Source organism: Camelus bactrianus, chromosome 3 (assembly GCF_048773025.1).
Source record: "Camelus bactrianus isolate YW-2024 breed Bactrian camel chromosome 3, ASM4877302v1, whole genome shotgun sequence".
NCBI lineage: Eukaryota > Metazoa > Chordata > Mammalia > Artiodactyla > Camelidae > Camelus > Camelus bactrianus.
The window spans coordinates 137,074,982-137,101,982 of NC_133541.1; the positions used below are offsets into that span (position 1 = coordinate 137,074,982).

A 27,001-nucleotide genomic window follows, 5' to 3' on the forward strand; every position below is an offset into this window, starting at 1 on the left:
CGAGTTGGAGCTAGTGCCTCCCCATATATATGTATGGAATGGAGTTTGCAACTGAAAAGAAACTTTGTGTTCCCAACAAGCTAGGTGAAGGACGGCTTTCACACACACTTATCTCTGAGAACTGAGCAAGTGGAGAGACGTTCGTTCATCTAGCACCAAGGGAACGGTTTGCAGGAGACACTTTTTCTCTGCTTTCTCAGTCTGTTTCCTAGTGCCAGTTTGTAGTTCCTTCAGTTTTCACTGTAAAACAAAGTTGGAGCTAGTACCTACCCGTATATATTTATGGAGTGGAGTTTGCAACTGAAAAGAATCTTTGTGTTCCCAACAAGCAAAATGAAGGACCGCTTTCACACACACATATATCTCAGAACTGAGATTGTGGAGAGACGTTCGTTCATCTAGCACAAAAGGAACGGGTTGCAGGAGACACTTTTTCTCTGCTTTCTCAGTCTGTTTCCTAGTGCCGGTTTGAAGTTCCTGCAGTTTTCACTGTAAAACCGAGTTGGAGCTAGTACCTCCCCATGTATATGTATGGAATGGAGTTTGCAACTGAAAAGGAACTTTGTGTTCCCAACAAGCTAGTTGAAGGACGGCTTTCACACACACTTATCTCTCAGAACTGAGCAAGTGGAGAGACTTTCGTTCATCTAGCACCAAGGGATTGGGTTGCAGGAGACACTTTTCTCTGCTTTCTCAGTCTGTTTCCTAGTTCCGGTTTGAAGTTCCTGCAGTTTTCACTGTAAAAGCGAGTTGGAGATAGTACCTCCCCATATATATATATGGAATGGAGTTTGCAACTGAAAAGAAACTTTGTGTTCCCAACAAGCTAGTTGAAGCACAGATTTCACACACACTTATCTCTCAGAAGTGAGCAAGTGGAGAGACGTTCGTTCATCTAGCACCAAGGGATTGGGTTGCAGGAGACACTTTTTCTCTGCTTTCTCAGTCTGTTTCCTAGTGCCGGTTTGAAGTTCCTGCAGTTTTCAATGTAAAACCGAGTTGGAGATAGTACCTCCCCATATATATTTATGGAATGAAGTTTGCAACTGAAAAGAAACTTTGTGTTCCCAACAAGCTAGGTGAAGTACGGCATTCACACACACTTATCTCTCAGAACTGAGCAAGTGGAGAGACTTTCGTTCATCTAGCACCAAGGGAACGGGTTACAGGAGACAATTTTTCTCTGCTTTCTCAGTCTGTTTCCTAGTGCCGGTTTGAAGTTCCTGCAGTTTTCACTGTCAAACCGAGTTGGAGCTAGTGCCTCCCCATATATATGTATGGAATGGAGTTTGCAACTGAAAAGAAACTTTGTGTTCCCAACAAGCTAGGTGAAGGACGGCTTTCACACACACTTATCTCTGAGAACTGAGCAAGTGGAGAGACGTTCGTTCATCTAGCACCAAGGGAACGGTTTGCAGGAGACACTTTTTCTCTGCTTTCTCAGTCTGTTTCCTAGTGCCAGTTTGTAGTTCCTTCAGTTTTCACTGTAAAACAAAGTTGGAGCTAGTACCTACCCGTATATATTTATGGAGTGGAGTTTGCAACTGAAAAGAAACTTTGTGTTCCCAACAAGCAAAATGAAGGACCGCTTTCACACACACATATATCTCAGAACTGAGATTGTGGAGAGACGTTCGTTCATCTAGCACAAAAGGAACGGGTTGCAGGAGACACTTTTTCTCTGCTTTCTCAGTCTGTTTCCTAGTGCCGGTTTGAAGTTCCTGCAGTTTTCACTGTAAAACCGAGTTGGAGCTAGTACCTAGCCATATATATGTATGGAGTGGTGTTTGCAACTGAAAAGAATGTTTGTGTTCCCAACAACCTAGGTGAAGGACAGCTTTCACACACACTTATATCTCCGAACTGAGCATGTGGAGAGACGTTCGTTCATCTAGTACCATGGGAACGGGTTGCAGGAGACACTTTTTCTCTGCTTTCTCAGTCTGTTTCCTAGTGCCGGTTTGAAGTTCCTGCAGTTTTCACTGTAAAACCGAGTTGGGGCTAGTACCTCCCCATATATATGTATGGAATGGAGTTTGCAACTGAAAAGGAACTTTGTGTTCCCAACAAGGTAGGTGAAGGACGGATTTCACACACACTTATCTCTCAGAACTGAGCAAGTGGAGAGACGTTCGTTCATCTAGCACCAAGGGAACGGGTTGCAGGTGACACTTTTTCTCTGCTTTCTCAGTCTGTTTCCTAGTGCCGGTTTGAAGTTCCTGCAGTTTTCACTGTAAAACCGAGTTGGAGCTAGTACCTCCCCATATATATGTATGGAATGGATTTTTCAACTGAAAAGAAACTTTGTGTTCCCAACAAGCTAGGTGAAGGACGACTTTCACACACACTTATATCTCAGAACTGAGCATGTGGAGATACGTTCCTTCATCTAGCACAAAAGGAACGGTTTGCATTAGACACTTTTTCTCTGCTTTCTCAGTCTGTTTCCTAGTGCCGGTTTGAAGTTCCTGCAGTTTTCACTGTAAAACCGAATTGGAACAAGTATCTCCCCATATATATTTATGGAGTGGAGTTTGCAACTGAAAAGAAACTTTGTGTTCCCAAGAAGCTAATTGAAGGACGGCTTTCACACACACTATTCTCTCAGAAATGAGCATGTGGAGAGACGTTCGTTCATCTAGCGGAAATGGAACGTGTTGCAGGAGCAAGTTTTACTCTGGTTTGTTTGTCTTTTTCCTAGTGCCGGTTTTAAGTTCCTGCAGTTTTCATTGTAAAACCGAGTTGGGTCTAGTACCTCCCGTTATATATTTATGGAGTGTAGTTTGCAACTGAAAAGAAACTTTGTGTTCCCAAGAAGCTAATTGAAGGACGGCTTTCACACACACTATTCTCTCAGAAATGAACATGTGGAGAGACGTTCTTTCATCTAGCAGAAATGGAACGGGTTGCAGGAGCAAGTTTTACTCTGGTTTCTCAGTCTGTTTCCTAGTGCCGGTTTGAAGTTCCTGCAGTTTTCACTGTAAAACCGAGTTGGGGCTAGTACCTCCCCTTATATATTTATGGAGTGTAGTTTGCAACTGAAAAGAAACTTTGTGTTCCCAACAAGCTAGTTGAAGGACAGCTTTCACACACACTTCTCTCTAAGATTTGAGCATGTGGAGAGACTTTCTTTCATATTTCATCATGTGGTGGTACCTTCTTTTATCCAGTTAATAGGTAACGTGTATTTTAATAACACCTTCTCATTTCTTTGTAAGGATTCAACGGTCGGTTTTCATGTAAATCTTGTTTGCTCTTTAAAATGTTTTTGCAGTAGTGCTTGCCCTGGGATATGTAATTAATGTATTTTCTCCAGGCCAGTAACTCTGGTTTTCCAAGGATTTATGTGAAGGACTTTTCCAACACACATACTGTTGTGGGAATTCTCCATGTGTTGAGCCATTCTATCATCCAGTATTTAAGTTAAGTAATACAGAAACACTTACTCTGTTTTCTCTGTTTGTTTCTCAAAGCCGGTTTCCAATAAAAGTTTTTTGCACTGGAAAACCGATTTGGTCCTAATACATTGCCATATATATGAAAACAGTGTAGTTTCCCCTCCCAAAAACTCTGGTTTCCCAACAAGCCAGTGGAAACGCGGCTTCCATACGCATACAGACCTAAAAATTTTGCATGTATATAGGCATTATTTCATCCAGCATAATGTACAAGGTGACTTCTAGAGACACATTCTCTGATTTCTCAGAATGTTTCCTGATGCCGGTTTCTAAGTTAAAGCCGTTTCCTCTGGATAACCGTTTTGGAGATTGTGCCTCCCTTTACATATATAATTAGTGTAGATGCTCTAAGACAGAAGCTCTGTGTACCCAAAAATCTAGTTTTACAACAGCTTCCACACAGATTGAGATGTCAGAAGTGATCATGTGGAGAGGCTTTTTACATCCGTCATAAAAGGTAGAGTGACATGTAGAAACACTTACTCTCTTTTCTCAGCATGATTCTTAAAGCCGGTCTGTAGTAAAATCGGTTTGCAATGGAAAAGCGCGCTGGAGTTTTTGCCTCCCCTTTGATATGTAACTAGCCTATTTCCCCGTGGCCAGAAACTCTGGGTTTCCAAAAACCTAAGTGAAGGAGGCTGCAACACATATTCCGTTCCCAAAATGGTACATGTGGGGACGCATTCCTTTATGTAACGTAAACAGCAAGGCTACACCTCAAGCACTTACCATGATTTTTCAGCATGATTTCTAGAGTAGGTTTAAAGCTAAAAGCATTTTTCGCTCAAAAACCTTATTAGAGCTTGTTCCTTCTCTTATATTTATAGGTCGGGCAGTGCCCCTAACACCAAAATTCTGTGTTCCAACAGGGTTGGTGAAGGATGATTTGCAAACATATTCGGTTTTCTCTCCTCCTCACTCTTCTGCTAAGGGAACCATGCAGGTTGTCTATTCTGGAAGCCAAGGAAAGTTTTTTCATTTAGGATCAGCCTCGGAGAAAACTGAGACCTGCTTCTGCTTCTGCTTCTTTTCCCTGCTAGATTTCCTCTTGATGCATTTCCAGATCCTCACGAGTGAGTTCCTGTAACCAAGAAATTATTTCAAAGAAAATGAACAGGTTTCCGTAAGGCCGCTACTTCTTTTATATTCTTGCTTTTTAATACCTCATTTCCATCTCTTTATCTCCAGGTATCTTATTTCTATGTTCTTTGGTTGAGGCTGAAGTCTAATCAGCAATAGTGTAGAAATTATTGCTTGATATTACTGATCTACTTTCTTTCCATGGATATTTGAATTATCATTGGATTTTAGGGAAGATACATTCTTTAAAAAAATTCTGGTAAGTATCTTGTGGGTGATTCTGATTCTCTTCGTCTAGAATTATAATGCTTAATTTCTGAATAAGTGATGCTTTCATAGAGCTCAAAATTCCAAAGGTTTGAGTGCCACCACTGTCCCGAAGCCTTTCAAACTTTTCCTTGGGGGCACTCAGAACTGCGTGTGTCTCTCTCTGTGTGTGTGTGTGTGTGTGTGTGTGTGTGTGTGTGTGTCCTTCTGGACTTAGTTTAGCCTGAAATGAGCAAAAGGAAGTACCCCTCTTTTTACACAAACAGCAGACGACTTTCACAAATTTATAACTTTTAAAAATATATGAACTGTAATGTTGTAGAATTTTACAAGAGGCAGTGACCTTCAGAGCTGTCAATAATGGAGGCAGAACAGTTGGAAGGACAGCAGGTGCTCGTGCTCAGTGGCTGAAGTCACAGAACATCCACGGCCACCTCTGGTTAATCTTATAGAGTTGGTGCTGTCTGCAGGCATTCAGAGCTGTGCCCCCCTCCCCACCAAATATATATATTAGGAAAACTGGTGAGCCTCAGTATGAGAAACAATAAAGTATTAGAAGGGGAAATTGAGTATATTGTTTTTTTAAAAAAAATTAGCATCCAGGTAGTTTAATTTCAGCTCCTAATAGACTGATGTGATGACATTGACAAGGATGCGTAAACACCTGTAAGATCAAGGGACAGGACCGGAGACTCTGAAGCAGCAATCACCACACACAACCTTCACTGCTGTCCTTGACAACCTTATTGAATTACTTGATTTAAAATAGACTATAGATGTTAAACATCATCATTTTGAGAAAGCAGATCTTTTGAAATCTTATATATTAATGTAACTGAATTGGATAAAGAAATGCTAAATATGTAATAAAGTATGCAAAGAGGTAACGATTCCTGTAAACACCACAAATTGAATAGGACCACAGCATAATGTGCATATATAGTTTAATGATCTGGAAGAATCACTCACCATTGTATTCAAGACATCTAGAGATGATGTTAAATGTGGTTGTCCTTGGATAGATTTTTGTGAATGTTAGAATGAAATCAGGGTCAAGCACACAAGTTTAGTTTAAAAGCAAAAGGTGAAACAGACTTCTTTTCAAAAAGCTATTGTGTCTGGTTAGAAATCATCGAACCCATGGGTCAAGGGAAGGAAAAAAAACCTAGTGACCACGTGACTGTTTCAGGAGCTGGTAGTAAAATGAAAGTTGACAATAGTGTAAATTAGATATGATATTGATGTCCAACTGACCCAATGATTTTTAGTCCATGTGTAAAAAATATATCAAGGAATAAATACTGATTTATGTGTTCTCAGCTCTGTTGCCCCCCTTCAAGCCTGCATTCTGGTTGGGAAAATAAGAACTTCTACTGCAGGGAGGAGGATTTTCAAAAAAGGAGTGTCCCCCAACCGACAAAATAAAGAAAAAGTAGACGACCACTTTAGAGACACAGGGAGATCTGTTGAGCCAGATGACACTTGCTTTACTGTCAATTAGTAGGAGGCACAGCTTTTTGATGAGTTGGGTAACGTATTGCTGCCTTTCTCAAGGTATTGCCCACGGCTCTTGAGAAGCGATGAAGTGGGGCCAAGGAATTAGCCTCCGAATGCCCTTTGCCATGGATGTTGTCTCTATTTTCCACTTTTAAGCTTTAGCTTAGACAAGTTGCCGTGTCTTGCCAAGTGAGCTACAGACAGTAAGTACATCTTGAAGCACACGGCTCTTTCCTCTTCACTGCAGCAGAGAACCTCTGCATTGGAGCATCCTGAGATGTCATTGGTGGTCATTTTTCATGTTAGGAATCAGTAAGGATGCTATGTCCACATGGATGAGGAGGGTAAGGCTTCAGTCTCTAAAGTGTAATGATGGGTTTACCTTTTCACTTAAAGAGTCTCACATCAACAAATGCGGGTCTGTTCTGGACCAAGAAGAAACAAGTGTTTCAAAAATAACAGCTTGAAAGGTCAGTGGGACATGCCAGGCATCTTCTTCATGTCTTCAAGTTCGGGTATCAAACATGGGTTTCCTATCCTGAGTGATACTGACAATTTGTCATGCTCTGTGCCTCATGTATACCAAAGGCTTTCCTAGATAAAATGTCTAGAAATGGTATCATTCTTGATATCTGTTAAACAGGGGAAGATGAAGGAATTAAATTTAGTCCCTAATGTGCATTGATTTTTTTAAAGACATCAATTTTATAGAAACTTTTGAAGAATTAAAGTGACAGAAAATTGTAAAGCACCTTCTCCTTCTGGTAGAAAACTATTCTGTTTTCGTTTTTTGAAGAATGTGACATAGAATCAGTACTAATATTGTTTGTATTGTACTTAGTGTTTACAGAGTGATTCACAGATATTCTCCTATTTCATCTGTGCAATGACCTCTGGAAGATAAGATTTCCTAGTTATGCTTTTTAATGTCTGTTTCCTAACTCTGTCTAAAAGCAGATTGATTGAGCTCCATTTGCTCAATTTAGAAGGCTGGACTGATTAATTGTGTCAGAACATTCCAGGAGGCAGAGGAAAGGAAGAGACAGGGGTTCTACACGATGGAAGCTGCTCCTGAAATGATTTGACCAGCAGTCATCCATTTTTCCCAAGGCTGGAAAGAAAAGACAACCCAAGGCAAGGAAAACAATGAGCCCATGAGACTCCAACCTTGGCACGTAGAGTCACGGCTGTCCTCCTGTGCCTTGGCGAAGAGGAGGCTTTGTGTCTCTGTTCTATAATCTCTGTTTTGCTTTTTCTCCACAGTGTCTTGTTTTACTAGCATATGCTGAAACTTGATTTACATTTCATAGCATTAAAACAAAAATCAGGAACTCTTTATCATTTATTAACTATTTGGTAAATAGTTTTTGGTGAATCTTTAACTTTATTATTAGGACTTACCGTGGCAATGTACAACACCTACTTCCCCAGATAACAGCGGTAGCTTACACATGCTAAACTTGTATTTCCCTCTTACATAAAGAAGTCAAGCAATCGGTACCACAGGGCTGGTTTGCATGAAGGTCCCAGGGTCAGAGAACCAGATGCCTCTTATTTTCAGCCCGTCAACTTGATGGCCCAAAGTGTCTGCCTGAGGGTCAAAAATCAGGCCCACATTCCAGGCAGCAGAAAGGAGGGAAGAAAGGTGCTTCAGTTCCCTTTTGGGTTGGTTCTGTAAAGTCCCAGGTAGCTTTCCTGCTTTTATCTTGCTTTAGACAGAGGGCTGAGAGACAGCTTGCTATGAGGTAAGCTCAGCTCAGGACCAGCCATCTCCATCGAGGGGAGGGGAGGGAGGGGGCGGGGAGGCACTGCTCAACCTGCACATGGTGTAAGACAACACGATGAGACGCTGGGGGCCTCCGCAGTCCGTCCATTGCTTCGGGCTGCACTGATCGTTTGGTAACGGTTGAGATTTTCCCGTAGAAGTGCGTGTATGCTCGAACAATTGCTCAGTTCATTTAAACTAGTGGCTACCAGAGCACGTTGGAGAACACATTTGTTCTCACCTTCTAGCCAGTGACTCTCCCGCCATGTTTCTGTCCTACTGTTCATTTCCACCTTATTTTCCAAGACTCCCGGAGGAAATGTAAGCAGCCTGATGCTCAAATGCTTTTCTGTGTGATTCCCCCCTTGTTCTTTGAAGGAAAAACAAATTGCCTAGAGAACAGTGGACAAAATGCCAACCCCCCATTTCTTTAAGGGTCTGAGATTTGGTGTTAGGAAATAGAAGAAATTTCCAGAAACACCCTTAAGAAACATTATTTCTTTCAAATGTGATTTGGAACAACAAAGAACAATATATTTTATAGCACAGCTTTTAAGACAAATGAATTGGCAGTAAGTTAGCATAATGAAACTTCCAACGTCTTTATATTTCTCCTGGAATTTCCATGGTTCTTGGTGTAAATTTTTAATAATTAATACCAGCTTTCTATTCTTTCTCTTCCTGTAGTTGTAGAGTTAACTTGAAAATAGCTTGTTGTGTCACTGAGAAAGCCTCCTGGTCAGCCTTCTAGTTAAACAGCTTGTGTGCGTTTTGGTGGCAGGTGTGCTAAATAGTAGTTTTCAGGCACTTGAGGGATGCCCATCACACCAGCACTGCGGGAGACTATTTCTCACCCACGACAAGGTGAGACCCTCCTTTCCTCCGCTGCCTCGCCCAGGCCCCCGCATTCTGGTTCTTTCTCACGACCCATTTTCATAAATTTCAGCCCTGCACCAGCAGAGCAAGTCTTGGTTTCTCAAAGACCAGGAACTTAGTTCAAGGTTTTCTGTTAAAGGACAGTGTATAAAATCAGGCAAATTGATATGTCTTTTGAGGCCTCAGGATCTCTGCATTTAAAACAAGAACTTGAGTTACAATACTATTCTCTTCCACTTTTGAAATTCTAAAGCTCCACACAATAGCTTTTTTAATTGCTAAAATTTTTTTCTAGACTATATTTTTCAAAGATTCACAAATATCTGTTAATTTATATTTAAAGATGTTATATTTAAGAAATGGAATAATTATTTACATTTAAATAGGAATTTAAGTCAAGAAATATTTGATACTGAATGTTTACTCTGAGTTCAAGTATGTAAGCTTAATTTTTGTGGTACTGTCGATAAACCACAAAACGTGAGAGTTGTTGGTTAAAGTTTATCTGGGGCAAAATAAGGACCAGAGCCCAGGTGACAGCATCTCAGAGAGCTCAGAGGAACTGCTCTGAAGAGGAGGTGGAGCTCAGAATTATATAAGATTTCAGTGAAGGGGGACGTGCGGTCCAATACAAGTTTAGGCAGAGGCTGCTGCTAGTCAAGAAGCAGGTGTCTCTGTTAATGATTTTAGCGCTTTTCTAGATAGGAGGGGATGTAAGAATTTGGGCGCATAAAATTTCCTGAAAATGTCTAACTATCTGAAGACTCTTCTGCCCATTTTCCCAGAGCACAGAGCGCCCCATTCCTGATCTCCACACTTAACTACTTTCAGAGGGTGTTGAAAGTCAGCAGCTGCAGTGGCTCATGACTTAACCAAATCAGAGGCAGATGACAAGTGCCAATTTTTAGTTGACAATATGTATATATTGTAGGAAAAAATGTTACTTTCCAACCCTACCCGTGTTCTAGTTTTAGTTAGAGATCAACGGATAACTGTGTTCGATGACTTAGGTCAGACGAGGGGGCGACGGGGTCGTCTCGTGAGCCGGCCAGTGCTCTATGTCAGCCTCCTTGATCACATTCAATTTTCTTTCTCTTCAAACAGTATGCTTCTGATTTTGTGAAGTTTGGAGCCTGTCCTGAGCACATGGGGTCTGGAGGTGGCCCTGTTCCTGTGGTCTTTGTTTATTCTGTGAATTATGGTGTGAATCTTTATGTGCCCAAGCTTCATCATAATTTCAAACTTAAAGGATTTAAATATGGGAGATGGATGCCACGTTCTGGGAATAGATTTTCAGGATAACAGCCAGGATTTGTAAAAAGTAGGGAGAATGGATACGGCCTTCAAAAAAGAAATGCTATTTTATAATTTCTTGTAGACAAATTAAAGTGCTTGTTGGGATTCTATCAGGAATGTTTAATTGGGAGACTTGCCTCCCATTTTCATGAAACAAAATAATTTTATTATTTGTTTAGTGCCTACTGTCTGGCAATGAAGTAGCCCCTTTGCATACAGTTTTATCATTTAATCTCTACAAAGAGTCCCAGGAGAACACATGTGTCACCGGTGAGGGAACCAAGGTCATCCAGGGTATGTGGCTGGAAGGCAGATGGGCTGGAGGGCTTACCCTCCTTCAGGCTGAGAGAGAGACACCAAGGTTTATTGACAAGCATGTTGCAGAATGGCTTACTTAATACTTTGCTTCCTTGATGAAGTGGATCTCTTGAAATTGTTTATGTCTGGCTTATATTCCCCTCTCTCCTCTGCCTCAGGACTTCTCGTAAGTAGAATGAATTCAGCCTGAACTGATTCAGGAAAATCAGAAAATATAAAATTAGCTCACACAAATGTCTGATTAGTCCTTGTAATTCAGTAATTCCTAAAACTCCTAGAAATGCAAGGAAGGTGTGTTACCTCGGGGACTGAGTGCATTTGAAGAGTGAGAAATTTAGTGTGATCTGGTAAAGGCACAGGCTCTATAGACAAAGATCCGGGTTTGGATCCTGGCTCCACCAAGTACTGGAAACATGACCACACATAGCCTCAGTTTCTTCATGTGTTAAATGGGCTGATGGAGCTCACCTCTAAGCAGTCAGGTCAAAATAAGATGGTACGAGTGACTCTTAGGCAGAATGCTTGGCAAAGTGCTAGTTGCTCTTGCTGCTTTATAATGTCTTCTTAGGTAATTCCGTTGTCCATTGGCTTGCAAATATCTCCTCATTTGATTTAAGAAATATAGCATGCCTTAAGAATTTTAAAATAAGGAATGAAGATTTACTGGTTAATGCTGGGTGTATTTTTATAGGTCATTTATTAAAAACAAGTAGTTCTCTAAAAAGAATTTATTCAGTGTGCCTAGAACATGATTCAGTTAAAAATAATTTTCCTTTAAATTCTTTTCAGAAATTTTCTGTGATATTTTTATCGAATAGTAGTTGAAGTTTTCTGAGGAGGGGTTACATTTTAAAAAGATTATTCTAGTAACAATTGATATATTAAATAAATGATTCATATCCCTGGACAGCGTAAAGCCCTGTTTTTTTTAAATATATATAATTTTGGGGCTTAGTTCTATGTCATTTTATTGGGCAGAAGTATTTCCCATTTCCATTTTACAGGCAGAGAAGATGAGTCATACAATACTCATTACACAAGAGCAGCAGAGGCTGATTAATTTGGGCAGAGGAGGAAAAGTGTGTGGAGAAAAAATCCTTATTCTCAAACTGGACACATTCTGCAGTGCTGTGCAGCTGGAACGGTTTTGAATTTGCTTCTGGGCTGTCCTAGGTTTCGGCCCATGTGCCTGGAAAGGTCACTCAGGCAAACATGCTAATTTAAGAAGTTTGTCATTCTAAATGCTCTTAAGAGGATTAAACAAAGTCCACAGCAAATAAATGAACATGTTTGGAAGGTTTTCTACCCTCATGTAATTTCCAGAAAACAGACATGATTCACTTGCTAAACCAAACACACATGTATATTAATGAGCCTGGTTCACATGACTGGACAGCACGGAGGGAGCCTCATCTATTGGCGTGGGTTCTGCTGCAGGAACCGCACCTGAAGGTTTAATTAGAATTTATTTCCAGCGAGTGCTGCTCCAGCCTTTTTCTCCCCAATGTAAGAAAGCGCCCTCCTTGCCTGGCCATTAGTCTGCAGAGCCCCGCGGCTCACACACTCCCCTGCTCATCAGGATGCTGATGGAGCCAGCTTGCTTAGACACACTTAGCTACACTCGCAGCGGGGATCATCAGTCTCTTCTGTGTGTTCACCTCCACGTGCAGGGGAGAAAATCGAGTTTTGCTGGAGACAAACGCTAATTGACCACCAGTTGTTTCAGAGGGACTGTGATGTTGAAAACTGGAGTCCCTTTCATTTTTATATGTTGGATGCAGACAAACTGCACGGCGACAACCCCCACTGTAAGTACACCTACCAGGGAGGGGGTCGGAATTTTGATCTGCACGTATTCAGATCCTGGCACTGGTCAGCTTACAGTGTTCTCACTGGGTTTGGGAGACTGTTTCCATAGTGATTTATTTGGTTTCCAATAAATTTGCACAGCCGTCTCCTTCAGTCGAGTTCTGATGGGTTCAGTTGGGAGGGGCATGTGAAATTGGGGCAGGCAGAGAGTTGCAATGAAGACTAGACACCATCTGGTTACCTCTCATTTTTTATGGGCCCAAAAATGCTTGTCTTGTTTTCTTTTCTCCTCCATCTACCCCTTCAGTTCAGGGAGTCGTCTTCAAGAATTTCATCCTAAAATATAAAGTAATGAAGAAGGCAGTGTGTCTTTTTGGTTGATTTCATTTGACTTGGGTTCATTGTTAAAGATTTTCCAGTGAGGATTTTGTGAGCTTTTAAAAGCTGGAAGTGTAGCACAACCAAGGAGAGAAAGTCAGAGAAACGAGTCAGCGGCCCCTGTGAGGTCTGCAGGACGAAGGCAGGAAGTGGGGCGGAGGCAGCACCGTGGCCTCCCCTGTAGCCCTGAGGCCAACGTGGGCATGAAAAGCCAGCTTCTCTCGTCGCCATGTGTTCTACCAGGTCTCCAACTAAAGGAATGCGAGGAGATTTGGAGAGGCCTTACCTTTTACCCTCTTGTCAAACATCTTAATGCTGACTGTATTTATTCAAGATGACACAGAGATCACCTGCAGAGCTTGAGGGAGCGGTGCTTGCTTCCTGACTTGCCCGCCCCAGGCTCACTCATCAGACTCCTGATTCTTGCAGGCACTGCAGTGCCCGTGGGGGGTGCTCTGCTCCTGGGGGGGTCTCTGCTCCTGTGGGGGGAGCTCTGCTCCTGGAGGAGCTGGGCACTGGAGTGCTCACATTGGAGCCGGTCGCACAAGCGCTGATCCCTCACCACGTGATGAGCCCTTTGTGTAAGTAGTAGAGGTGGGAAACAGAGTCTTCCTGTGTCTACGGAGTTCTCCAGTAAAGCCAACTTGGAGGAAAGAAAGAAAATGCCTACTGTTCCATGACTGTGTCCTAAGGGTTTAAAGCTCACTGCGGGGCACACGTGAGATCTCATCCAGTAAATACTCTGGGGTCTTGACTCTGACATGTCATGAATTTGGCATTCTCATAATGTTATTTCTCTTAAAATATGTCTAAGCAATCATTTTTGTGTGATGGTTATATGTGCATAAGTGTCCTGAAGAAACTGTTGTGGATGGAAGTGTGGGCATCAGTGGTACCAGAATGGCTGGTGGTCCTGGGGGTTGCCCGAGCTGCACACCATTTGTTACCAGCAGTCTTTCAGGTCGCATCTTATTCCAGAGCTCACCGGGGCTCCCATCTCTCACTATGTGTCTTGAGAGAATATTTGTTCAGAGGGTAGGGGACAGGGTGCTTCCAAGTCTGGGTTCTGGGGTTCCCTGTCTAAAGGTGGCACTGGCACAAATCCTTTATTCATGGGGTAATTAAGCCACACAGTCTCGTGGTTAATTTGGCCTCCCTGTACTTCTTCATGTTAGGAGCTGGAGGGCTTGGGTAAGGCCCCCAAACCTGTTTTTGGTAAGCTTTCAGCCCTACCACACAACCTGGGTTGTCCCATTTCAGTCACATGACTTTGATTTTTGCAGGTAGGTGTGACTCCTGGACAGTGCCTGGGACTTCCAGGTTTCCCCTACAGTAGGAACACTGAAGAAATTTCAACCCGTAAGTTGTGTTTGGGGGCCTCGAGGACAAGTAGGGACCCACAGAAAGATATCTGGATGGGTGGCGATCAGGCCCGAGTCTTGGAAGGACAGAGATTCCATTATTGTTTTAACAGTGAACTTAAGGGAGGAATTCGGGAAGGTCTGATGCAATTGAGGTTAAAAATATTATCTGGCTTTTATTGTTAGCAGTAGTGGTTTTTAAACCTTAGACCCATTCCCGCTTTTTATAAAAAATATTTTGCAACCTTTCTTTTTTGGTGCCCGGAATTGAACATCATGGAAAGTGTAACCTAAGTATAAATATGATAAACAAATAGACAGGTAGATGGAAAAATGGGGTACCTAAATTCTTATATTATGGGGTATTTTATATTTTTGCTAATTAGTGACCTCTCAGGACAAAAGGCACATACAAAGGGAGTCACTTCTAATAAACTGTTTTTCCAAGCCTTACCTAAATGGGAAACAAGTGGCTTCAGAATGTTAGAGCACCTCCCAGGTCCCCGGGGAAATCTCCTTGTCAGAGTTACACTTGCTGATGGTGTCCTGTGCCAAGTGCAAGCAGATGCGGTTTGGAAGCTGCCCGGGGGCTGACTCCGGGGATTCCTTCTCCGTCTCAGCTCTGAGGGAGCCTTGCCTTTCCTGACCACAACCACAGAGGCGATTTTGAATCTCTGAAAACTGCCATACCAGTGTATATCACAACCCCCACAAGATATGTTGAATAAAGTAGAAAACTTTAAGTGCCTCCTTTAGGATAGAAATAGGATATAAAATAAATCATGATTTAAAAAATTCTAGTGCCCGAATAAGTGCTACATTACACTGGCTGCATTATTAGGTTAGACAACTTCATTACTGCTTTCCATACCACATCTTCTAGTTAGTTTTTATTTATCTTTTTTTCCCTAAAGAAAAAAATCATATGATGCATTCTTGTGTCAGAGGTGACAAGAAGAGAGCAAGTGTAAAACCGGAAATCGTGATGCTGGTCAGTCTAATATCAGCTCCGTCACTGCACAGATCATCTTAACTCATTTTACTGCAATTTTTGGAATTACCTTCTCACTTGGAAAATCCCCTGTGTCAGTTAGATTTGCTAGTAAAACAATTTTTTTTCTTACTTAGTGCATCAGTGATGTTTTCAAGATGATAAAAAATTTTGCCCATGGCATTTAAACAGTTGCTTCTTCTCGTAATTCATGGTTCACGGTCTTGTATTTGTCACAACTTGAGAAATGTGTTTTCTGTGTGCAAATTCTCATTGTTTTGGTGACGCAGGGACACTTGTCCTTACTGGATGGAGTATGATAGTAGTTGTTTGAATTCTCTCTCTAAATCTGGAGTCCTGTGTTATGATTCCTGTTACCTTAAAAAATATGAATATTGTTATTTACCTAAATAGATAACATCACACCAGTGATGTATATCAAATTGGTCCAACTAGGAATTCCAATATTAAATGAGACAGTAATTTCACAACTCACTATTCCAAAAATTTGGATTGATGGTTCAATTATACCAGGGACATTACCTGTTGTAATTGAATCAATCATTGCTTTCTTCAATAAAAGTTTCCATTCCATCTGCTCTTTTGTTTTATTGTCCTTCTGTGTTTTGTTTGCTTTCTTTCCCAAATATATATGATTTTGGATTTTGTCATTGAAAATCCTTGCTGGTTTTGCTACCTCATGCTGCAGAGAAAGCCTTGTGACTGTTTTATAGTCACTGATTTCATGGTTGTATGAGTGCTTAATGCCACCTTGCAGGGATGTGGAGACCTAATGAAGTGTGTACATAAAAGGCTTAGTCTACATTGAGTGCAGGGTTAGTGTGAGCAGCTCATGTCATCAGTATCATAGTTAATCCATTACAATCATCCTCTGTTAATCAGTGTTATCATTCTAACGTCTCCAGGAGAGGAAATGTAGTATTCTAAATGCAAATCTTTGCCACTCTTTTAGTCAATTCAACACCTTTAAAGCTTTGCTGTAATAGGACTGTGTGCCTGGTATCCCTACTTTTGCTTCTCCTGACCCAGGACGCGGTCTCCACGGCTGATGATCCATGAGACACTGGATTCTTGGTCCCATGGCTCTGTGTGTTCTGGGACATCTGGGGACTTCAGCACTGTTTTAGGGGCTTTGGGTCCCACCTCTTCATAGCATTGCTGAGATGAGATCTGTGGGTTCACCCTCATTCTTGAGTGTATGGTGCATTTTTTCTAGAACCAACACACGCCACCGTGACAGCACTGCTTTGACCACGTGCTGGGGCAGCGTGTGCTTGTCAGTTCTTGGGTTTAAATTTTCTGTTCAAATTTCTAAAATGGGGTATATTGACAGATACACTCCATGTAAACAGAAGCTCTGTGGGGTTTTCAGCAACTTCTAAGAGCATAAATATTCCTGAATCATCTAATCTTCCTCCCAACAAGTGAGGAGCAAGCCGGCAAGTCCTGGGTGCCTGTGGCGGCCAAGCTCTGCAGCCCAGGCTGCTCACCGAGGAGCAAGGAGAAAATCTTAAAAACCTACTTCAATGCTGTCTTTCACAGAATCTCAGAAATGAATGTTTTAATATTTAAAGAGGGGTGATTAGTTTTTTTATATATTATTTTATTTTTTTCCTTTTTCAGTATTATTAGGTATAATTATTACAGTTCAACTCCACATACACATTGCATGTAAATACATGTATAGAGTATACTGCATTTTTTTAGTTACATATATGTACTAATTATTGTTTCTAAGAACAGATTAGAGTTTCAGATTTTTAAACTTACATAGTTACCAGAGGAATAAAGCCAACTACAAAAGAATAATAAACAGAATATGGTAATCCAATCACAAAGGACAGTCATATGTGCTTAAGCATATTCAAGAAATCAAAATAACAATTAGTTCATTTGTGGTCTTATTATTATTGCTATTAATTTTAGATTCCTCATAAATGAAGTCTTATGGCATTTTTCTTTCTCTTTTCACCCCACTTCACTTAGAATGACAGTCTTCAGGTCCATCCATGTTGCTGCAAATTGCATCTGTTATGGCTGAGTAGTATTCCATTGTAGATATGTATCACCTTGTCTTTATCCAGTCATGTGCTGATGGACATTTGTGTTGTTTCCTTGTTCTTTGTTCTATGTCCCTTCTGGCAACAATTACTGATTTTAAATATTTTCCACCTTAAAATCCTTCCTGAAGGAGACGTGGTAACAGGAATCAAAAACAGTTACAGCACAGGGTTGTGTGTGATGGGCCCTAGGGCTTGGTAGGAAGGTTGGCAGAAAAGATTTCAGATTCTGATCAAATGATTCCTCCTCTTGTAGCCCTGCTGACCGCCTCTCTCACGGCCTGCCCTACTAGTCTGACCAGTCCCTTCTGTGAATCCCACTGTATTGTGCACAAATTTTTTCCAATTGGTGTCATCCCGCAGGGACCTTAGGTGAGGCACCCAAGCTCCTGTGTTGGTTTCTTCCATCAGCCCTTAACTTCCTTGGGAGCCAGGACTGTCTCATTGCCCCAAGGATTCCTAATGCCTAGTGAGATGCCTGATACAGCTGGTACTTAACGAGCACATAAGTCAAATGGAAAAACCTGATCAAAGAAATGGCCCTCATTTTTCAGACATGCCTACTTGAGTACATAGGGTAAAATGACATGTTTTCTTGAATTTGCTGTCAAATACTTCAACAAAGGACAAGTAAAAGAACAAAGGTCTGAATAAAGGAAATATGGAAATGTTTGTGAATTCCTTAATCTGGGTGATGGGCTTATTGTACTATATTTATTGATGTATAATTAAGTTATTTTATAATTTTCTTATCATTAGCTGAATAGCAAGTATTAATACGTATTAATTGAAATCCTTTGAGCCGACCAAACTTACCCCACACAAAATGCTTAATGTCCTAGTAGTGTGTCTTACAGAAATCTTTTCCCATAAAGACAGGAAAAAGGGAAAGACTGATCTGTGCAGTATTTCCACATTGTCAAATGACCAAAGACCGACACAAAGAAGAGATTCTAAAAAAGATAAAGAGGCTGAAATCAATGTCCTGAAAACCTAGCCAAGAATTCTAAATGTCCCAACTTAACTAACCTCAGCACTGCCGCATCAAGAATGAGGCAAGTAGAACCTTGAGGATTTTTTTTAAATAAATAAATAATGATTCAGTTCCTACCACAGGCAATTATGGTAAGAGTGAGTACATGTTCTAACACCAACTAGTGTACAAATTGTAATTTATACTTGATTCAAACTGCTTCTTCTATAAAATCTGAATCTTTTTATTCTTAAGACAGATTTGTGGCATATGACCTAGTGATAAAATTTTCAACTCGCTTGTATTCAAAAAGTTCACCAATGTGAGAGTTTATTACAACAACTATTGCTTTTTGGGAAACCCATGTGCCTTGTCACTCTCTTCCATAAGATTTCCTGTGGAAAATTCAATCCCTCATTCAGGAAGGGGCTGAGCAAACAGTCTGATGGAAAACCTTCATACACTGCAACACAAGAAAATGAAAATGACAGTGAGCAGCCCGTGAAGCTGGCAGACACACACAGCTCACGGCTGTGTTCCCGCCATGACATTCTGTAACCAGCAGGGAAAATGTGCATTTCAAGAAATAGACATAAACACTTTTCAGGACCTGAGCACATAATTTCCCTTTCAGGGTTTAGTGGGCTTCCATTTAATTCTATGAGAAGTGTTTAAAACAACAGAACAACAGCTGAGGTATGGTTTAAAGTAACATTTGTCTTAGTGAAAATAAAGCCAGCTGATTGTTATCATTTTTACTTTATTTGATCTCACTCTCCTACTTTACCTCCCCAACCTCCTCCACAAAATGATGGTGAACGTCCCCTCCTGGGTCAGAAGGCTAAGTAGAAAGTACCAATCACATGGAGGTGTGCTTTGTTGTTTTATTTTTCAAAAGAAACATGTTTCATTCATGTGATTTAAAATTAAGATCAAGAAACAAACTCTATTCAATGAATGGTAGCCAACACATGTCGTCATAGCTGCTCATCAGGTTTGGCCCCACGTTACACACATTTACATGGACATGTGACATGTGCTGTCATGGGACATGGTGAGTGGGGACAGGGTCTCTGCTCTCACAGGGCACACAGCCTGGTGGGGGAGGCAGTGTTCAATCATTGCCTTTTTTTTTAATGTACTTACAAATTATGGGAAATGCTATTTAAAAAGAACAAAGTGAGTCAATGAAAGTGAAAAGTTCAAGGACAGTATTTAGGTGAGGGAAGACAGGGAACCTCTTTGAAGAGCTGACACTCCACTGAGACCCAAAGGACAACTCCGGTGCTGCAGGTGAAGGGCAGGGACACATTGATAAAGGGCTGATATCCAGAATACACCAAAATCTCTTTAAACTCAACAAGAAGAATGAATAACCTGCTTAAAAAATGAGCAAAATGCCTCAACACACACCTCAACATGGAAACTAGATGCCAAAGAAATCTATGGAAACATGCTCCACAGCATCTGTCATCAAGGGGCTGCAGACTGAAACAGTGAGTTATCACTGCACACCAGTCAGAACTGCCAAAACTCAGAACACTGACAGCACCAAATGCTGGTGAGGATGTGGAGCGTCAGGAATTTTCTTGCATTGCTGGTGGGAATGAAAAATGGCCCAGATACTTTGGAAGACGGTCTGGCAATTTTTTACAAAACTAAACGTACTCCTACCATATGATCTGGCAACTGTGCTCCTTGGTGTTTACTGAACAAAATGGAAAATTACGTCCACACACAAATCTGCATACAGATGTTAATAGCAGCTTTATTCATAATCACCAGAACTCAGAAACAACTAAGCTGTTCTTCAGTAGGTGAATGGATAAATAAACTGTGGTCCAGGCAGAAAATGGACTATTTATGGTGTTAAAATAAAATGAGTTATCAAGGCATGGAAAGACATGGAGGAACCTTAAATGCATATTACTAAGTGAAAGAAGCCAATCTGGGAAGATTCTGCAACTGTCTGATTCCAACTGTATGGTGTTCTGGGAAAGGCAAAACCACAGAGACTAAAAGATCAGTTACTGTCAGAGGCTAGAGGGGAAGGAGTAATGAATGAGGTGCAGCAAGGAGCATTTTTAGGGTCACTAAGACAGACTACTCTGTATGATGCTGTGATGGTAGAAACGTGTCATTGTACATCTGTCCAAACCCACAGAGTGCACACCACCAAGTGTAAATCCTAGTGTCAAGTATGGGCTCTTGGTGATGATGACGTGTCAGTGTAGGTTCACCCATTGTCGCAAATGCACGCTCAGGTACAGGCGTCAATAGTGAGGAGGCTGTGGGGACAAACTGCAGTTCATACACCCAATCCAGCCCCAGCCACTGCTGTGAATAAAGCTCTGTGGGTGTGTGGACTCTCCGGCTGCTCTGGCGTCTGAACAGCAGAGCTGAGCAGCTGCACCAGAGATCAGGAGGTTTGCAGATCCTGAAATATTGACTCCCAAGCCCTTGACAGAAAAAAGTCTGCTGTGTCCTGCTCTACACGAATCACAATTCACCCTGTTGAGACAGGAGAGCAGGGCCCAAACAAGGCATGGTTAATCGGACTGAAGCAATGTTTTAGTCCCAAAACCTTTGTTGAAGTCCTGCAGAATCAGTGACAGACTGTAGCCAGGAAGCGTCTGCAGAAGGAGTCGGTAGCAGGCCTTCCCGCCAGGCTCCGGGATGCCGGGGGCCACGCGCTGCACGGGGGCCACCCACTTGAAGAAGACGGACTTGCAGTGGAAGCCGATCAACTCATAGAGCTCGGAGAGGATGCTGCACTGCTGAATTCTCTCCTAGGAACGCTGAAGCACAGGGAAAAAAGCAACAAGCATCTGAACGAAACATGTAAGTGAAAAAAGACACGTAAAGAATGTTTTCCCATAAAACAGAGACCTGATGACACAGGAAGGAAGAGGAAGGCTGACTTCGTGCACTGATGGGACCGGATGCAGAAATGCAGGGAAGCAGCACTGTGCAGATGCTCCAGACCCCCTCCGGCCCCACCTATCCACGTTCATCCTGTCCTTTTCCTAGAAAGGCCTGTATTCCCTGAAACAGAGGAATCTGCTCCCTACACATGAGACGCAGAGAAAGGAAGGAGCAAAAGAAAGGGAAAGTAAAGGAACAACGTTTCATCTAGACCCTAGTATTTGGGCAGGACTTTCACCAAATACACATCTTCTCAAAGCACAGAGCACACAGTGAGAGGCTGACAGAGTGACTGCGACTTCTGCTCCTTAAGCACCAGCTACCTGCCAGCACACGCTGCGCCCCTTACTGAATCATTACAATCATCTCAGAAACTATTACTACCCCGTCTCACAGGCAAGGAAATCTGAAACTCGGGGAAGAATTATTATCATCCTGGACAATGTCCCACGACCCAGAATTGTCAGAGCCTCCACAGACCCTGGACTAAAATTCTCCACTTCACCACGGGCCCTGAGCCTCAGGCTGAGGCCACATCAGGCCTGCACGGGCCCAGAGCACGAGTATGTGGGACAGGGAATGGTCCCACTCGAAGTGCCAGGCCAAGGCCCTCAGAAACCTATGAAATGAAACCAAATCCCCAAACTCCTTTCCAACCCACTGCCCTGTCCGGGAGGACTGCTCGGCACATCTGCACTGTCACCTGTGCACAGGCTGAGCAAGGGGCCCAGACAGTGACGTGACGTCCCAGTGGAAGTGGCTAGGAGGCCGCTTCATCACAGGACAGACTCTCCCGGCTTCCAACGTTAACTCTCCATTCCATTTTCAACTGGAAAGTAAGTTTAGACTTCTTTTCCTCTCCTAGAAACAAAGAGAGTGGTAATATCAGCAGGAAACTCAAGACTGAGGAAGAGTCTCCTGGCCATCTGGAAGGATAGGTCGGGGAGGGAACAGAGACTGGGATCAGAAAGACCCGTGTTCCAGTCCAAAGTCTGCACGTCACTCGCTTTGACAGTTTACTTATTAATAGAGGTGAAAAAATCTAATTATGATTGTTGGGAAAACTAATTGAAATAACGTATGCCACTAGCATACGTATAAAATCCTTCATGAGTGTCCCAGAAATGGAAGTGATCGTGGTTAGTTACTGTCTGCCAAGTCTTGGGTGCTAAGCCCACATCAGCCAGCCAGAGATGTGCCAGAGAATGCCTCACCAGCTAGCAGCCTTCTCCAACTTGGAAACTCACAGTGTCTGAAGAACAGGCAGTGGTGGATGCTTTGGGACACTCTGGAGGTAACACTCCAGTGATGACTTTAAAAAGCTGGGGAGAATTTAGGGGACCATACAGTTCAAATACAGAAAACACATTCCATGTCTGCCCACATTCATCTCTAGCCATGATGATTCAGAGAGGAAATACATATTCAAACGTACACCATTTTCCCACATAAGTGCATCAAAACAATTTGGAAAGAATGTAACTTTCTTCTCTAGATCACACAGCGGGGATTACAAGGTTTGTACTGAGAGCCCTACTTGTAAAACATCTGCTAACATAACTGGGTCCACTATCAGTCCATTCAAAGAGAAGGATGGAAAAGAACAAAGCCAAGCTAATACGCTCCGGTTTTTGGTGGGTTACAATGTCACAAAGGAGATGGACAGGTCATCAAGGAACCACCCTGCCGTGATCACGGAGCCGGGCAACGGGGTGGGCGGCAAGATGTATGACGCAGCCGCAGCTGTGCCCGCGCTTCTAGGCAGGTATCCAAAGTCTCCTCGACATGGCGTCCAATGCTTGTGCCCACGTCCTCATCACCTGAGATGTATTTAAGAGAAATGAAAACTAATAAACGGAAAATACCTTTGGTGGGCACACCGTCCAAAAAGCAAAGTCACAGTTTGACAACTGGCCATCCCGGTTCCCTGGGATTCATTCTTGGAGAACCTTAAAAACCACCCCTCTGTCCTCAAGAAGTGCTGCCTTCTTGTCCTATCTTTGGCTCAGGGATACAGCACGTTCACGTGAACTTCAATGTCTGCACAGATTTGACTGTCTTTCTCCAGGTTCATTTGTCCATTCTGAAGAGGCCTGAGTTAAGTCCATTTTCTGTAAGATCAATTCCCTCCAGTGAAAACTCATCGAGCCTGCAATTAAAAGCCAAATGAACAGGACTGTCCTCAGCTAAAAAGTTCACCCACCCTTCACTTCTTTCTTAATTTCCTTTCCTAGCTAATTGCAACAGACTAAAACCTCCCTCCACCCAGCTCCCCAACTATGTCAAACAGAAAGTAAGGTCCATAAAAGAGGAGACAACTCCATAGTCACCTCTGAATTCCTAGCATATACTAATGTCAATAAATAGAACTATGATTATGGCTTCTTTCCTTTAAAACCTTTCTGGTTATTTAAATGAGACCTTGGAAGAGAGCTGTTTGGGTCTAGTATCTTGATCCAGAAGACTCAGGAGGCCTTTTTAGGAATGGCTGTTCACTGTTTCATTCAAAACACAACTTCTCATTCCGGGAGGAGCTGTGATTTTCTGCCAGGAGATTGTGGTCACTCTCATGCCAGAACAGCTTTAAACTAAATCCTTACTTTGGATTTGTTATTTTTCCCTGCATCCCCAAAAATTGACTTTCCTTAATTTCTTGCCTTGAGGAATGATATTTTTCTTTCTTTCTAATTCACCCTTTATTAAACAGGATTCTCAGGATGTGCTTGGCCTTACATAGGATGAGCCATCCAACTCCCAGTGTGAGAGGCCCGGGGCTCACCTCCCGCCCTCCTGCCAGGGCAACTAACACTCAGTTCAGGAGCCAACAGGCACCCCAGGGATTCTAAGTCTCACGTACCTCCCAGAATCCCTGCTTTCTGATATGACTTGGATTCTGAGGATTTCCCCTCACTTTCTTGAAAATTAGCTGTGCAGCTTGAAAGATGAGGAAGGAAGGATTTATTTCTTAATCAGCATTTTAAGGAACTTGTGTAATGAACGTTTTCACGAGTTTCTAGAACACTCCATTGCCGAGACAGAAAACACAATAGATATTTTCTAAACTTAGGTATCATGTGCATTGTTTCTTTGCTTTTGTTTTCTTAACTACTAACACACATTTTTTAATTAAAAAAAATAAGGCCCGAAATAGGATAGAAACTTGAAGGGGCAAACAAAATTTAAGGGCAAAGAAAGAAAAATGATAAGTACTCTACAAAGTTAATATAATACATACACTATGGATCAGATCAGCAATTCTCAGTAACAGCTAATTGAAACATGACCATGAGGTAAAACGTCTCTCCTGTCAGGAGATGACCAACAGATAATAGAATTAAAACAACAAATTAAAATTCTAAGTCTGGCGAGGTATAGAAGGCTACCAGCTAAATGTGTCTACTTCTGGAAAAGAGGGAGGCTCACCAGCTCTTTACTGTGGAGCCTGAGCCTAGGGGAGGGCGGTGAAGAACCGCCCTGTAAGTATCCAATTAACAAAGTGGATTATGAATAAAGAGACGTGAGCTTTGATGACAGAGATGATACTACTATTCACTTGTCCTGTAAAGAATACTTCACGTTCAGCGATCAATACCTCGGCGTCCTCAGGGATTGAGATTATAGGAAAATGCACAGCCCGGGCCCAGACCTCCTCTGTGAGCTCGTGACACTGCACTTAGATGTCTCAAGAGCAACTCCAACTCCACCTGAAAAGAGCTGACTTCACGGTGCTCCTCCCATAGCCGTCCTGCCCAGGGCCCCTGGTTGGGAGGGAAGGTCTCTCTGCCCCTCCCAGCTCAGGCCCACCACTCACAGATGTGACTGGACCCCTCCTTCAGGGCTCAGATTTCCTCAGTCACCGAGACCCACCACCGACACCTGACCTACCAGGTATTCACAGGCACTCCCTCAGCACTGACTTTGGGCTGGGGACCACGCTGCACACTGTGCGAATGTTATCTCACTGGATCTCCACAACAGTCCTGGGAATTGGGTACATCACTGCTTCAATTGATTAAATAAATTGTTTCACTTCCTTGAGTGCGTCATCCAAAGTGACACGTCTACTGAGCCACAAACATGGGACTGAAAACCACTTGAAAATTGAACACTGCTACACCTCGCAGCCACCCTACTCTGATTCGTCACATCACTTTCTGCCGAGCCTACTGAATGTTTGCAAGCATTCTACAAACACAAAAGTGATCTACGAGAGCACCCCACTCCCCTAATTAAAATCTGTCAATGATGGTCCACTGCTCTTCAGAGAAAGCCTCACCAGGCCTGAGCACAGCCCAACGGCCCGGCATCCTCGTTCCCTGCGCGGCCACGCCGCCTCACCCACCAAGCAGCACAGTGCCGTGTCCAGGACTGGGATGCTGACTCCGTACAACACGGGGCTCGTCTCACTCTAACAATGATCACCCTCTTCAGTGGTCACCCTCTAAAATGCTGACTCTCAGAAAAATATTTTCTCAGGATGAATCAATATCTTTTTCCTTACAACTTCCAGTCATTGATAATGAGCTCCCCCAAAAAGAGAGAAGACTTAATCCTCAGTCTCCTTATCTGTAAAGTGGGAATAACAAGGAAATATGTAAGGTTTTCAGAGAAATAAAACTCATGTGAGTCTGAGGGACAATTCCCAACATACAGTAAGCACTCAATATGGGCTTACTTAGTATTAATAAGAATATGTTGCATTCCAGCAACCTTAAATCAATGATTTATGGCTTTGTCCAACAGACTACTGACAAACAGTTGGACGAACCCTTTTGAGCAGATCAGCACAAGTGTATTGGGAGAGGTAAGCGCTGCCTCCAGTTACAGCTCAAACTCTTACATGTTGTTTGAGCATTTAGTTGTCGTTATTGAATAAAGACAGGTGTTCTTTAGTCAAAGCTCCTGAAACGTAAATCTTCAAAGATAGATACAAATTAGGTTTCAAGTACAACATTCTCACTAGAAATTATTTGAAAATGATAGTCTTAGCTCCTCTGTACATCAAAAGGGCATGTTCTTAATGTATCTGACTATATACACTGAAAGGATTGTTTAAAAGAAATTAAGATGAAGCCATCCTAAATAAGTTCTCAGTATCATCTGCACAAAGCCCCACCCAAGGGTCTCATTTCTCACTTCCACATAGGTGTTCAGGTAGTTTAACCTGGGTCTTGGTTTTTTAAAACACAGGGGAGGGAAGAGTTGTGGATAGATTTATGAAGCAAATATAAACCTAGTGTATTTGATGTGTAGGAATCCTAGAAATAAACAAATTGATATATAGTCCCACCCTTAAGAAGCTCAGCCTTTCCATTTACAACAGCATTAAAAATAAAATGGGAGATACATTTAACAAAAATTTACAAGATTTGTACATTGAACAATTTGAAGTATCACTGAAAAAATTTTAGAAGATCTACATATACGGAAGACATCCCATGTTCATGGAATAGTAGACAATATTGTTAAAAATGTTAAGACTCCCCAAAGTGATCTACAAATTCAGTGGAATCGCTATCAAAATTCCAGCTGACTTCTTTGCAAAAATTGAAAAACTGATCCCAAAATTCATATGGAAGTGCAAGGGGCCCAGGACAGCCAAAGCTATCTTGAAGAAGCAGAGCAAAGTGGGAGGACTCACTTTAAATGTTACTACAAATCTATAGTACTGAAGTCATTATGGTAGTGTCATAAGTTTGGGTACATAAATCTATGAGACACAGTAAAAATTCCAGGGGGGAAACTTATATTTACAATCAGTTTTCAACAAGTGTGCCAACAACACTGCATTGAAAGAATAGTCTATTCAACGAATGGTGCAGGGAAGGCTGGGTATCTGCAGGCAAAAGAATGAATTTAGAATCTGAAACCCCCTATTGTATATAACAAATAAAAATTAATTGAAAATGGATCACAGACAGAAACG

The 27,001-nt window shown here is 42.1% G+C and overlaps 1 long non-coding RNA gene across 1 annotated transcript in view; it reads right to left on the reverse strand.

Moving 5' to 3' along the window:
* Nucleotides 1-19,016: 19,016 nt before the first annotated feature.
* The window catches only part of LOC141577152 (uncharacterized), an 89,729-nt gene continuing 81,744 nt past the window's right edge, over nucleotides 19,017-27,001 (reverse strand). Inside the window, exon 6 of the long non-coding RNA XR_012505792.1 lies at nucleotides 19,017-20,948. This is a non-coding gene — a long non-coding RNA (uncharacterized LOC141577152). The remainder of the gene's footprint in view (nucleotides 20,949-27,001) is intronic.